Consider the following 13402-nt stretch of genomic DNA (forward strand, 5'->3'; position numbering starts at 1 on the left):
ATCATGAGGCTTCATCTCACCATCACTACTGACACCACTTGTAACAGTGCAGCCCTTAGCGGCTGGAAACACAGTGAGACAGACCAAGGAAAGTGTAGTGGAACAAAGTATTTATTTGCTATATGGCTCTCCTTAAAACAATTAACTTGTCGAGCTTCTTCACAACACAAAAATCCATCCTCTAATGACAACTGGCAGCCTTAAATATGTTCAGCTGTCACAGACTTAACCATTATTCCACTCTCAGGTAAATTCTTAAATCCCAACCTTCCACCACAGTATACAATATATCAATAAGAATAAATAAATACATAAATACATTTTCACATTTACATATTAATAAATACTTCACACTTTAATGTTACACCAAACCCAATATTATAAAAACCCAGAAACCCAAGCACAAAAAGATTCACCACACTCTCTTTACCAATGGTCTCTCCCGGAACCTTTAAATGGTGTCTGGACCCCTGGGGAAACATTTGCCCAAACACCTTGAAGAGGACACAGGCAAGAAAGGTGAGTAATCATTAACTTACAAACACTTATTTGCACCACTTTTATCCCTAGATTTCACACACATTTGCATTAGTTTTCCTTATTGGTAAACCTTAATCACAATCTCAATCACCATTCTTCTCTCCTGACAGACAACCACCACATTCCTTGACGAGGAGCAGCTGTGCAGGATCTGAAATAAGGCCACCAACTGATTTTAAAATTCCCAATAAATAGTCAATAAATATTTAGACTTCTTGTGTGCAAATCCATGCTTAAAGTGCAATGCTCATAAATTGCTTGATAAGGTGCTTTTAATAAAGTGAAAGGTGTGCTCTAAAGTGCTATACAGACAATACAATATAAATAAATGCAGTAAGGGAGTCCTCTTCCTTACACCCCCTAACATTCAAACATGAATGTTATTGTATTTCACTGGTAGTCTAAGTCTAAAAAAACCAAACAAACTAATATGTAGTTGTGTGTTTCATAATACATGTATGAAAAATGACCACATGTTAACATTTTTCCAAATGAAAAATTTATTTTCATAAACATGACAATAACTCGAAATAAACAGGCACTACAAAGAATTAAATCCAGTGAAGCGGTGCAGGAGGGAAACCTGGCGGCGTCCTCGCCTTCCTCTCCGCGTTCTGCGCCCCGGTGCGCTAAAGAAAGGGAGGCAGTGGCAGTCAGTACTCTTTTAGGCAGCTTTCATTCATTAAAAGGGGACAAGTCAAAAGACTTACCCCGGCTGGGCAGAGCTCTTAACTCTGCCCGCCGCTTCTTTGTAATCGGCACCAGCCCGCCTCGCCGCCTCTAATTTCCCGCAGACGCGTAATCTGGCCTCCTGTTGCTGCAGCAGTCGGACTGCTCGCTCCGCGTTGCTGGTGCTGTATCCTCCTCTCTCCCTGAACGCCAAGCTTCACCAGTCCCATGTGTCACTGAGCACTCTCTGTAAATTACCACTCGCTCCTTTCCTCTCAGGTGTGTTCAATTAGTAAAACAGGAAAAGGGCGGAGTCTCTCCAGGACAAATTGACAGATGCAACCAAAACATGCAGGATAAATAAAACACTCCACAAGATATAACCAAAACATGCAATATAAAAAATAAATAAGCACACTTCACATTAAAACACAGCAAAGTAAAACAACATCCATCCTTCCCTGGATGACAATAACAAAAGATATTTCCTTTGATTCTGTTAAGTAGCAGGAGATTGAGAGCTGGCAAAGTAATGGTGTGTTTGATGAAGTGAATGTCAGATGGAATAGACAGTGCTGTCTTCCTGGCAACACTTTTTTCTGAGCTTACAACTGGTAACACTGGTCTGAATGCTCTTCCGTTGATCTGTGTGACTGACAATCATTCCTTGTTTGATGCACTCAAGTCCACTAAGCAGGTTACAGAGAAGAGACTGAGGCTAGAAATAAGCAGCATTAAAGAGCTCATACAAGCCAAGAAAATCAGACAGGTTTGTTGGTCAGATTCCAAAATCCCAACTTGCTGATTGTCTAACAAAAAAGGGAGTTTCACCTTTAACCCTTCTAAAAGCACTACATGAAGGACTCTGGATACTGTGATCCCTTGTTTACTAAGTTTTCTTTGCATTAAAATGCACTATTGTTTATTGTGTGCAATGATAGTATGCTTTAAGTAAAGCAAGCACATTGAAATGTTGTTTTTGTTTTGTTTATATATCTATATGTATACAAATGTTTGCAGGGGGTGTTTATACTTTTATTTTTTATTTTTCTAAAAGAAAGAGGGAGATTGTTAACTTGTTATTTTCTGTTATATCGCGAGATACTGTTACCTGCGGAGAGTTTTAGTTGTGAGTGAGCGGTAAAACATGGCATAAGGAATAAAGCGCTTGGATGAGACTACGACATTGTGTCTTTTGATTTAACAACATGATGACTCCAGTTGTGATGGCGGCCTCATGAATGCCAGCAGTCTCTCCCCTGGCATTGCTCAGCGTCCCGGGGATACAGGCGTCCCCTTGCTGGCTCTGTGGAGATTATTGCTTCGTCTAACAGGGTAAGGATATTACACCACCCTGTGAGCTTATTTCCCCCAAGACTCCTGAATCACATTTCCAACGACCTCACTGGAATATTTTGTAAACCGCGTCGTTGGGAATTCTCCCCAAGAGAGCAGCGGCGTCGTTAGCATAACACGGTGGAAATCCAAACCACAGCGGTGAGGAAGAGGATGAGCACGTCTAACCTCACCCCCTAAACCTCCAACCACAACACTGATGTAGCTCCACCCGCTACTAACAGCTTACTGTATTTTTCCACACTATAAGGCGCACTTAAAGTCCTTCAATTTTCTCAAAAATCAACAGTGTGCCTTATGATCTGGTGAGCCTGAAGTATGAATTCTGGTTGTTCTTACTAACCTCGAACCAATTGTACTGTAGTTTTCTCTGGTCCCCTCCCCAATCAGACCAGGAGTGACATGTTTAGCCGCTTGTTCTCCTTAAATTGCTGGCTGTCTGAGTGGTGTCCCAGAAAGGATGTGGGCTTCATAGATAATTGGCAAACCTTCTGGAGGAAACCTGGTCTTGTTAGGAGAGACATCATCCATCCCACTTTGGATGGAGCAGCTCTCATTTCTAGAAATATGGACAAATTTATTAAACCCCCCAAAATATGACTATCCAGAGTTGGGACCAGGAAGCAGAGTTGCAGTCTTACACGCCTCTCTGCAGCTTCTCTCCTCCTGCTACCCCCCCAAAAACCCATCTCCACAGAGACTGTGTCAGCTCCCAAAAACACAAACTAAAAACCAGCAACAAACAACTTAAACATAAACAATTACAAAGAAAGAACAATACAGTATCCACATCTGAACCTAAGAGTAAAACAGTGAAATGTGGATTATTAAATATTAGGTCTCTCTCCTCCAAGTCTCTGTTAGTACATGACTTAATAATTGATCAACAAATTGATTTACTCTGCCTCACAGAAACCTGGTTGCAGCAAGATGATTATGTTAGTTTAAATGAATCAACACCCCCGAGTCATTCTAATTACCAGAAATCTCGAAGCACAGGCTGAGGGGGCGGTGTGGCAGCAATTTTTCACACCAGCCACACAAATCTTTTTTACACATACAAATCTTTTTTACGCACATACAAATCTTTTTTACACATACAAATCTTTTTTACGCACACACAAATCTTTTTTACACATACAAATCTTTTTTACGCACACACAAATCTTTTTTACACATGCAAATCTTTTTTACGCACACACAAATCTTTTTTACACATACAAATCTTTTTTACGCATGTACAAATCTTTTTTACACATACAAATCTTTTTTACGCACACACAAATCTTTTTTACACATACAAATCTTTTTTACGCACACACAAATCTTTTTTACACATGCAAATCTTTTTTACGCACACACAAATCTTTTTTACACATACAAATCTTTTTTACGCATGTACAAATCTTTTTTACACATACAAATCTTTTTTATGCACGCACAAATCTTTTTTACACATACAAATCTTTTTTACGCACGCACAAATTTTTTTTACACATACAAATCTTTTTTACAAGTACAAAATCGATTTACAAGTACAAAATATTTATGACCACATTTTGAGCCCATACAAGTGCGCTGATCCACACAGGTGTGCACATGGGTGTTCACTGTTCGTAGACCTAAATTACACCTTTTTGCTTGTTTTCTATTCTTTCTCTCAACAGGTGATCCAGGAGATTCCCCCCCCCCCCCCCTTTCTCACTGTCCCTCTCCGCTTCTGTTTTTCTTTTCCTTCCTCTTTCTTTCTCCCTTTCCTATCCCTCACTCATGTCTGTCCCGTCTGTAACAACTGAAAATAAAATAAAATAATCAATAAAAACAAAGGTCGATCAAATGGACCAATACGGCAATGCCACGATGATCCATTTGGCAAAATAAATCCATTGGGTACCCTTGTTGGTCTTCAGACAACAATTCTGGCTAAAGAACCAAATGGGACAGGCAAAAAGAAAAAAGAAAAAAAAGAAAGCCCTCCGCAGGAGGAACATCTTACTATTCGTCAATGATTGAAGAAAATAAGAACAACCCCAGGTTTCTCTTCAGCACTGTAGCCAGGCTGACAAAAAGTCAGAGCTCTTTTGAGCCAACCATCCCTTTAACGTTAACTAGTAATGACTTCATGAACTTCTTCACAAGTAAAATTTTTATCATTAGAGAAAAAATTACCATTAATCATCTCACAGATGTAATATTATCTACAGCTACTTTCAGTACCATTGATATTCATTTAGGCTCTTTTTGTCGAACTGATCTTTCTGAGTTAACTTCAATAATTACTTCCTCCAAACCATCAACGTGTCTTTTAGACCCCATTCCTACAAAACTGCTCAAAGAAGTCCTGCCATTAATTAATTCTTTGATCTTAAATATGATCAACCTATCTCCAATAATCCGCTGTGTACCACAGGCCTTCAAGCTGGCTGTAGTTAAACCTTTACTCAAAAAGCCATCTCTAGACCCAGCAGTCTTAGCTAATTATAGGCGAATCGCTAACCTTCCTTTCATATCAAAAATCCTTGAAAGAGTAGTTGTCAAACAGCTAACAGATCATCTATGAAGGCAGATAACACACACCAATTAGTTAAACTGTAGGAATGTCTTAAAGACATAAAGACCTGGATGGCCGCTAACTTTCTGCTTCTTAATTCAGATAAAACTGAGGTTATTTTACTCGGCCCTGAAAATCTTAGAAATATGGTATCTAACCAGACTCTTACTCTGGATGGCATTACCTTGGCCTCCAGTAACGCTGTGAGGAACCTTGGAGTCATTTTTGACCAGGATATGTCCTTCAATGCACATATTAAACAAATATGTAAGACTGCGTTCTTCCATTTGCGCAACATCTCTAAAATTAGAAATATCCTGTCTCAGAGTGACGCTGAAAAACTAGTTCATGCATTTATTACTTCCAGGCTGGACTACTGTAATTCATTATTATCAGGATGTCCAAAAAACTCACTAAAAAGCCTTCAGTTAATCCAAAATGCTGCAGCAAGAGTACTGACAGGGACTAGAAAGAGAGAGCATATTTCTCCTGTTTTGGCTTCCCTTCATTGGCTTCCTGTTAAATCCAGAATTGAATTCAAAATCCTGCTCCTCACATACAAGGTCTTAAATAATCAGGCCCCATCTTATCTTAATGACCTTGTAGTACCATATCACCCTATTAGAGCACTTCGCTCTCGCTCTGCAGGCTTACTTGTTGTTCCTAGAGTATTTAAAAGTAGAATGGGAGGCAGAGCCTTCAGTTTTCAGGCCCCTCTTCTGTGGAACCAGCTTCCAGTTTGGATTCGGGAGACAGACACTATCTCTACTTTTAAGATTAGGCTTAAAACTTTCCTTTTTGCTAAACATATAGTTAGGGCTGGACCAGGTGACCCTGAATCCTCCCTTAGTTATGCTGCAATACACGTAGGCTGCCAAGGATTCTCATGATCTTTGTTTCGCATAATGCGCCTTATAATCCAGTGCACCTTATAGTCCGAAAAATACGGTACACTAGTTTTAGAAGGATTTTCGTGGAACATGTTTATTTTGACTGAGTGTTTCATAATAAACAACTAACAATGTTTATGGGACCTGAGAAACACAGCCAAACATGCTGAGACACCATGGAGGTTTGGACATGGTTTTAAAAAGCTTCACTTTATTTTCATATTGAATACAGCAAATACTCAAAGCTGAAGGAAGCCGTTCGTGTAAACGAATGCCTCTTTCCTCAGACTCTTTCTGACAGGTGGACGTGTCCTAACCCTAGCCCTGACCATCTCAGTGTCTCTCAGTAGACCCATTACATCTGAGCACACTGCTGGACTTCTTCAGCTCAAGTGTGGCTGTCAGTGAAGATCCACAGGTTACAGACGCTGCATACGTCCTGAGATTCATCATTCCTTTGCTTACAGTCAGCTCTGATACAAATCGTTTTGTTTGTTACTAAACATGAAATGATTCACATTTAATTTAGAGCTGGACAGATAATAAATACAGGGAGTGCAGAATTATTAGGCAAATGAGTATTTTGTCCACATCATCCTCTTCATGCATGTTGTCTTACTCCAAGCTGTATAGGCTCGAAAGCCTACTACCAATTAAGCATATTAGGTGATGTGCATCTCTGTAATGAGAAGGGGTGTGGTCTAATGACATCAACACCCTATATCAGGTGTGCATAATTATTAGGCAACGTCCTTTCCTTTGGCAAAATGGGTCAAAAGAAGGACTTGACAGGCTCAGAAAAGTCAAAAATAGTGAGATATCTTGCAGAGGGATGCAGCAGTCTCAAAATTGCAAAGCTTCTGAAGCGTGATCATCGAACAATCAAGAGTTTCATTCAAAATAGTCAACAGGGTCGCAAGAAGCGTGTGGAAAAACCAAGGCGCAAAATAACTGCCCATGAACTGAGAAAAGTCAAGCGTGCAGCTGCCAAGATGCCACTTGCCACCAGTTTGGCCATATTTCAGAGCTGCAACATCACTGGAGTGCCCAAAAGCACAAGGAGTGCAATACTCAGAGACATGGCCAAGGTAAGAAAGGCTGAAAGACGACCACCACTGAACAAGACACACAAGCTGAAACGTCAAGACTGGGCCAAGAAATATCTCAAGACTGATTTTTCTAAGGTTTTATGGACTGATGAAATGAGAGTGAGTCTTGATGGGCCAGATGGATGGGCCCGTGGCTGGATTGGTAAAGGGCAGAGAGCTCCAGTCCGACTCAGACGCCAGCAAGGTGGAGGTGGAGTACTGGTTTGGGCTGGTATCATCAAAGATGAGCTTGTGGGGCCTTTTCGGGTTGAGGATGGAGTCAAGCTCAACTCCCAGTCCTACTGCCAGTTTCTGGAAGACACCTTCTTCAAGCAGTGGTACAGGAAGAAGTCTGCATCCTTCAAGAAAAACATGATTTTCATGCAGGACAATGCTCCATCACACGCGTCCAAGTACTCCACAGCGTGGCTGGCAAGAAAGGGTATAAAAGAAGTAAAACTAATGACATGGCCACCTTGTTCACCTGATCTGAACCCCATTGAGAACCTGTGGTCCATCATCAAATGTGAGATTTACAAGGAGGGAAAACAGTACACCTCTCTGAACAGTGTCTGGGAGGCTGTGGTTGCTGCTGCACGCAATGTTGATGGTGAACAGATCAAAACACTGACAGGATCCGTGGATGGCAGGCTTTTGAGTGTCCTTGCAAAGAAAGGTGGCTATATTGGTCGCTGCTTTGTTTTTGTTTTGTTTTTGAATGTCAGAAATGTATATTTGTAAATGTGGAGATGTTATATTGGTGTCACTGGTAAAAATAAATAATTGAAATGGGTATATATTTGTTTTTTGTTAAGTTGCCTAATAATTATGCACAGTAATAGTCACCTGCACACACAGATATCCCCCTAAAATAGCTAAAACTAAAAACTACTTCCAAAAACATTCAGCTTTGATATTAATGAGTTTTTTGGGTTCATTGAGAACATGGTTGTTGTTCAATAACAAAATTATTCCTCAAAAATACAACTTGCCTAATAATTCTGCACTGCCTGTATAGAGGTGATCAGGACGGATGCTGGGACTCCATCGACTCTCATTCAGGACTGACAGCTCGCTGAAGAGAAAAGGAGCAGCCGATTGACTTATCCTGTTCAATAAAGCTGATCATAGATATTAAAATCCAGCAGGACTGAATCCTGCACAAATCCAATCTTTAATCTAATTCATGAAATGAGATCGTCTTAAAGGAAGGGTCTAATGTTTGCTCTGGTACTCTCTATTTTCTACTTTTACTGGATCAAAGTTATTAATAGAGACAGTAAGGTCAAGCATTCAGTCAGTAGTTGTAGCTTTATCTGTCAGTATTTGAATCTTATAAAGTTGTGAACATATTAAAACCATGTGCTGCGATAGCAGCTCTGGAAACTCAATGAGTGGGGTCCTGGTGGTTACTGGGCCGTGAATCTTATCGTTTTCAGTACGTACTGCAGACACGCGATCAGCTTGGAGGTTTGATGAATGCTTCTGTCCTGTCCTTTTGTGACACAGTTGAAAATGAGACTTTTGATGATTCTTTAAAATCAAGATGTTTAATCATCTGACTGATATCAAAATGTGTAACAGTCTTTAAGATCTTAGATTCATGTTTGTGCTTTTCTACCTGAGCACTCAGAGTGCTTCATACAGCGTGCAACATTCACACATTTATATTCGGGTCATTTGGCACACAGTTCGGAGCAGCCAGGGATCAAACCAACAACTTTACACAGTTTTTACAGCAGGTTTTTATTCTGGGGTGTTTCTCATAAACTCAGAGTTATTCTTTTAATGTATGACTTTAACCTTGGAAGTCCAAAGTTTTCCCAGCTTTGTTTCTTCCTTTAAATCTGAGCCCGGGCTGAGGTCATCTGTGACTTTGGTATTTCACGTCATGTTTATGGGAAAATCACTGATATAGAAAAAGGTTAAAAGAAAAAATATTAAAAGGTGAACGTGGAAACTTTTCCTGTAAAACTGCTCTGGGATTTCATCGGTTACACCATTGAGTAGCCCACACTCTGCTCACATGTTTCAGCCGTTAGAATCTCTGCAGGCTGAAAAACACCGGGAGAGATGCTCAGTGACACAGATGCACCTGAGCAGGTGTTAGTGCATGGAGGAGGCGCCGCTGTGACATCTGTCAAACAAAAGAAAAGAACAACAGAGTAGAACCAGCTGATAAACCTGAGCAGGCGCGATCCTGGTGGTTAGAGTCGCTCCACCTTTGTCACGCTGGTGGGGGTCTTTGGGTTTTCATTGCTTTGTGTTTCTCTGATGTGGGGGGTCCTCTGGTCACAGTGCAGTCAGCGCTTGTTTAAAAACGTCTGCACTGTGACGTCTTTAAAAGTCTTTGTATTTCCTGTGAATAATAACGCGTCAGACTGTGGACAGCAGAGAACCAATCATAACCTCATCTGCTTCAATCGACTTCTTCCTCGTGAGTGCTTTCTGATGGACGGCGGCCCGTGTTCTGCTGATTCACTGTTTGTCAGGTTCAACTGCTCAGAGGGGAGCTGACGACTCCATGGCAAAGAGGATGATCAATGGCGGCATGCAGAGCGCATATGATAACTTGTTCACTGACCGTTGGCTCATAATGAGATGCTCCTTCAGGAGGAAACGGATTAGCGCCTGTCTAGTAAGCCCAGGAGTCCGGAGACCCGCCCTCCTCTTCTGCAGCTGAACTCAGAGACCCTTCAGCAACTGTTGGACTGATGCTGGATGTTATGTGATATTTATGTTTGATCTCCGTTGGCGCTCCTCTTATTTTCTCTGCTTTTACCACCAACAGTATTCACATCATTGCTGCAGTCATTTTAAATTTACCCTTAACACACATTATTATTATTATTATTATTATTATTATTATTATTATTATTATGCAGCACAGTGCTGACAGGGTCTAGACAGAGAACAGACAGAGAACTATATTTGCTTCTCTTCACTGGCTTCCTGTTAAATCCACGTTAAAAATCCTGCTCCTCACATACTTGGTAGTAATGGTGGCTTTGGGGCTCCTGCAGTGTTCAACCTAATTATTACTGAAGTCATCACTGATCTTGGCTCTGGCTCGTCCCTCCTCACAGAAACATGCAGAAGAACAACAGATGTGTAGCCTTCATTGCTAATATTACAAACCTGAATGTTTGGTCTCGGCTGGTTTATTGCAGACTTTGGTTCATGAACGTGTTTCTGTCAGAGAACATCTGCGACTGCACTGAGCAGCACATCAACAGCAGCTCAAACAGCCCAGTCATTGCCTGCTGCTGCTCCTTCAGCAAGACACTTTATTAGGTACAATTGTTCAGCAGCTCGTTAAATATGTAATCAGCCAATCACATCAGCAGCTCATTTAGGCATACAGACATGATGAAAACAAATCGCTGAAGTCCAAACATTCATGAAGAAAGGTGATTTAGGTGAGTTTGAATCTGTCACGGCTGTTGGTGTGTGTGTTTCAGAAAACACCGATCTGCTGGGATTGAGGGTGAGAGAGGGCGGGTCATCTACTAATCGCAAGGTGGGCGGTTCAATTCCTGGCTGCTCTGTCTGCATGCCAAAAATCCTTGGGCACGACACTAACTCCACGCTGCTTTGAAATTTATCCATCAGAGCATGAACATGTGTGGATGTTAGATAGAAACAGTGCTGATATGAATGGGGCCAATGACTCATGCTGTACAAGTTTGGAAAGAAGGTCTGAAAATGGGGAAATTATCCAGCAGTTCTCTGGGAGAAAATACCTTGTTGAGGTCAGAGGTCAGAAGAGAACCTAACCCTAAGTGCTTCCAGCTGCTAAGAACCAGGACCTCAAATAATCATTTATAAGGGCAATGCTGGACGATACCTCCCACCCACCCCGGGTGGGAGGTATCGTCCAGCATTGCCCTTATCTTGGACAACAGCCACCTCTCAGACACAATCCTAAGGGAGTCCATCTCAATCCCCACAACATTACTGTCCTTGTAATCTGTTTATTTAGTCTGTTGGCATCTGTGACCCTCAACCTGCTGCCCCAGCATGCAACAACACAGAGGATGGCACTGGCCACAACAGACTCATAGAAAATCCTGAGCATTGTCTGGCAGATGTTAACAGACCTCAGAGACTCTGACCCCTCCTGCAGAGGGTAGCGATGTTTTTGACCCAGTCCAGGTTATCGTCTATATTAATAACTAACAGTAACATGTGTCCTCACAGTGTAGTCGGAATCATATCAGAGACGTGAAGCATCCTTAGAGGTCAGCTGTTTTCTATCAGCTGGCAGTGCTCAGTGAAACAGAGAGCACCCAAACATTTAGATCTCAGAGGCAGAAGGTAAACGGTGAGAAACCCACAGATGCCACCGAGGAGCCAGCCAATCAGCAGCCAGAATCTCCTCCCTCTTTTTCATTACAGCTAATCTTTATGCAGAACACACACTCAGCCCACAGACACACACACACTCACCCCACCTTGACGCTGCGACAGACTTCATTTTCCCGCCACGCTAGGCTGCTCTGTCTGCTCTCCCGGCTCAGAGGGGGAGAGAGAGAAGGAGGAGCGAATTCACAGGAAACACACACACACACACACACACACACTGACAGTTGTAGTTATACAGGCAGTGCAGAATTATTAGGCAAGTTGCATTTTTGAGGAATAATTTTATTATTGAACAACAACCATGTTCTCAATGAACCCAAAAAACTCATTAATATCAAAGCTGAATGTTTTTGGAAGTAGTTTTTAGTTTTAGCTATTTTAGGGGGATATCTGTGTGTGCAGGTGACTATTACTGTGCATAATTATTAGGCAACTTAACAAAAAACAAATATATACCCATTTCAATTATTTATTTTTACCAGTGACACCAATATAACATCTGCACATTCACAAATATACATTTCTGACATTCAAAAACAAAACAAAAACAAATCAGCGACCAATATAGCCACCTTTCTTTGCAAGGACACTCAAAAGCCTGCCATCCATGGATTCTGTCAGTGTTTTGATCTGTTCACCATCAACATTGCGTGCAGCAGCAACCACAGCCTCCCAGACACTGTTCAGAGAGGTGTACTGTTTTCCCTCCTTGTAAATCTCACATTTGATGATGGACCACAGGTTCTCAATGGGGTTCAGATCAGGTGAACAAGGTGGCCATGTCATTAGTTTTTCTTCTTTTATACCCTTTCTTGCCAGCCACGCTGTGGAGTACTTGGACGCGTGTGATGGAGCATTGTCCTGCATGAAAATCATGTTTTTCTTGAAGGATGCAGACTTCTTCCTGTACCACTGCTTGAAGAAGGTGTCTTCCAGAAACTGGCAGTAGGACTGGGAGTTGAGCTTGACTCCATCCTCAACCCGAAAAGGCCCCACAAGCTCATCTTTGATGATACCAGCCCAAACCAGTACTCCACCTCCACCTTGCTGGCGTCTGAGTCGGACTGGAGCTCTCTGCCCTTTACCAATCCAGTCACGGGCCCATCCATCTGGCCCATCAAGACTCACTCTCATTTCATCAGTCCATAAAACCTTAGAAAAACCAGTCTTGAGATATTTCTTGGCCCAGTCTTGACGTTTCAGCTTGTGTGTCTTGTTCAGTGGTGGTCGTCTTTCAGCCTTTCTTACCTTGGCCATGTCTCTGAGTATTGCACACCTTGTGCTTTTGGGCACTCCAGTGATGTTGCAGCTCTGAAATATGGCCAAACTGGTGGCAAGTGGCATCTTGGCAGCTGCACGCTTGACTTTTCTCAGTTCATGGGCAGTTATTTTGCGCCTTGGTTTTTCCACACGCTTCTTGCGACCCTGTTGACTATTTTGAATGAAACTCTTGATTGTTCGATGATCACGCTTCAGAAGCTTTGCAATTTTTATCGTTTTTAACTTTTAATATTTTTTTAACTTGTTATTGTGTTTTTAACTTGTATTGCTTTTATTTATTTATCTCTTTATTTTCAAATAGCTGTACAGCACTTTGTCTAAAAGCGCTTTATAAATAAAGTTATTATTATTATTATTATTATTTAAGAGAAGAAGTCTGCTCACTGACACTCATTAATGCAGGTATATTTTCCAGGTGACTCTAAAAGTTCCCTGTTCACTGTGTAGAGTGGCACAGAAGAGTCAGACAGGTGGACCCATGCGTCCTCGCCTGCTCTGAATCTTGATGATTGGTGATTGGTGGAGCCAAGCAAGCCGAGGGGAGACGGATGTCTTACATTTGCCAAAGCCAAACATCTGCCTCCATCCCAGCATCCTCCTGTGTCACTCCAGCCCTCTGTGTGTCCTCCTTCATCCATGAACCTCCTCTGAGCTCTTCCTCT

The sequence above is a fragment of the Copadichromis virginalis genome, linkage group LG15, assembly GCF_057382275.1.
Source record: "Copadichromis virginalis isolate Kocher_CV1m ecotype Utaka linkage group LG15, C_Virginalis_male_GT1.1, whole genome shotgun sequence".
NCBI classification, from domain to species: domain Eukaryota; kingdom Metazoa; phylum Chordata; class Actinopteri; order Cichliformes; family Cichlidae; genus Copadichromis; species Copadichromis virginalis.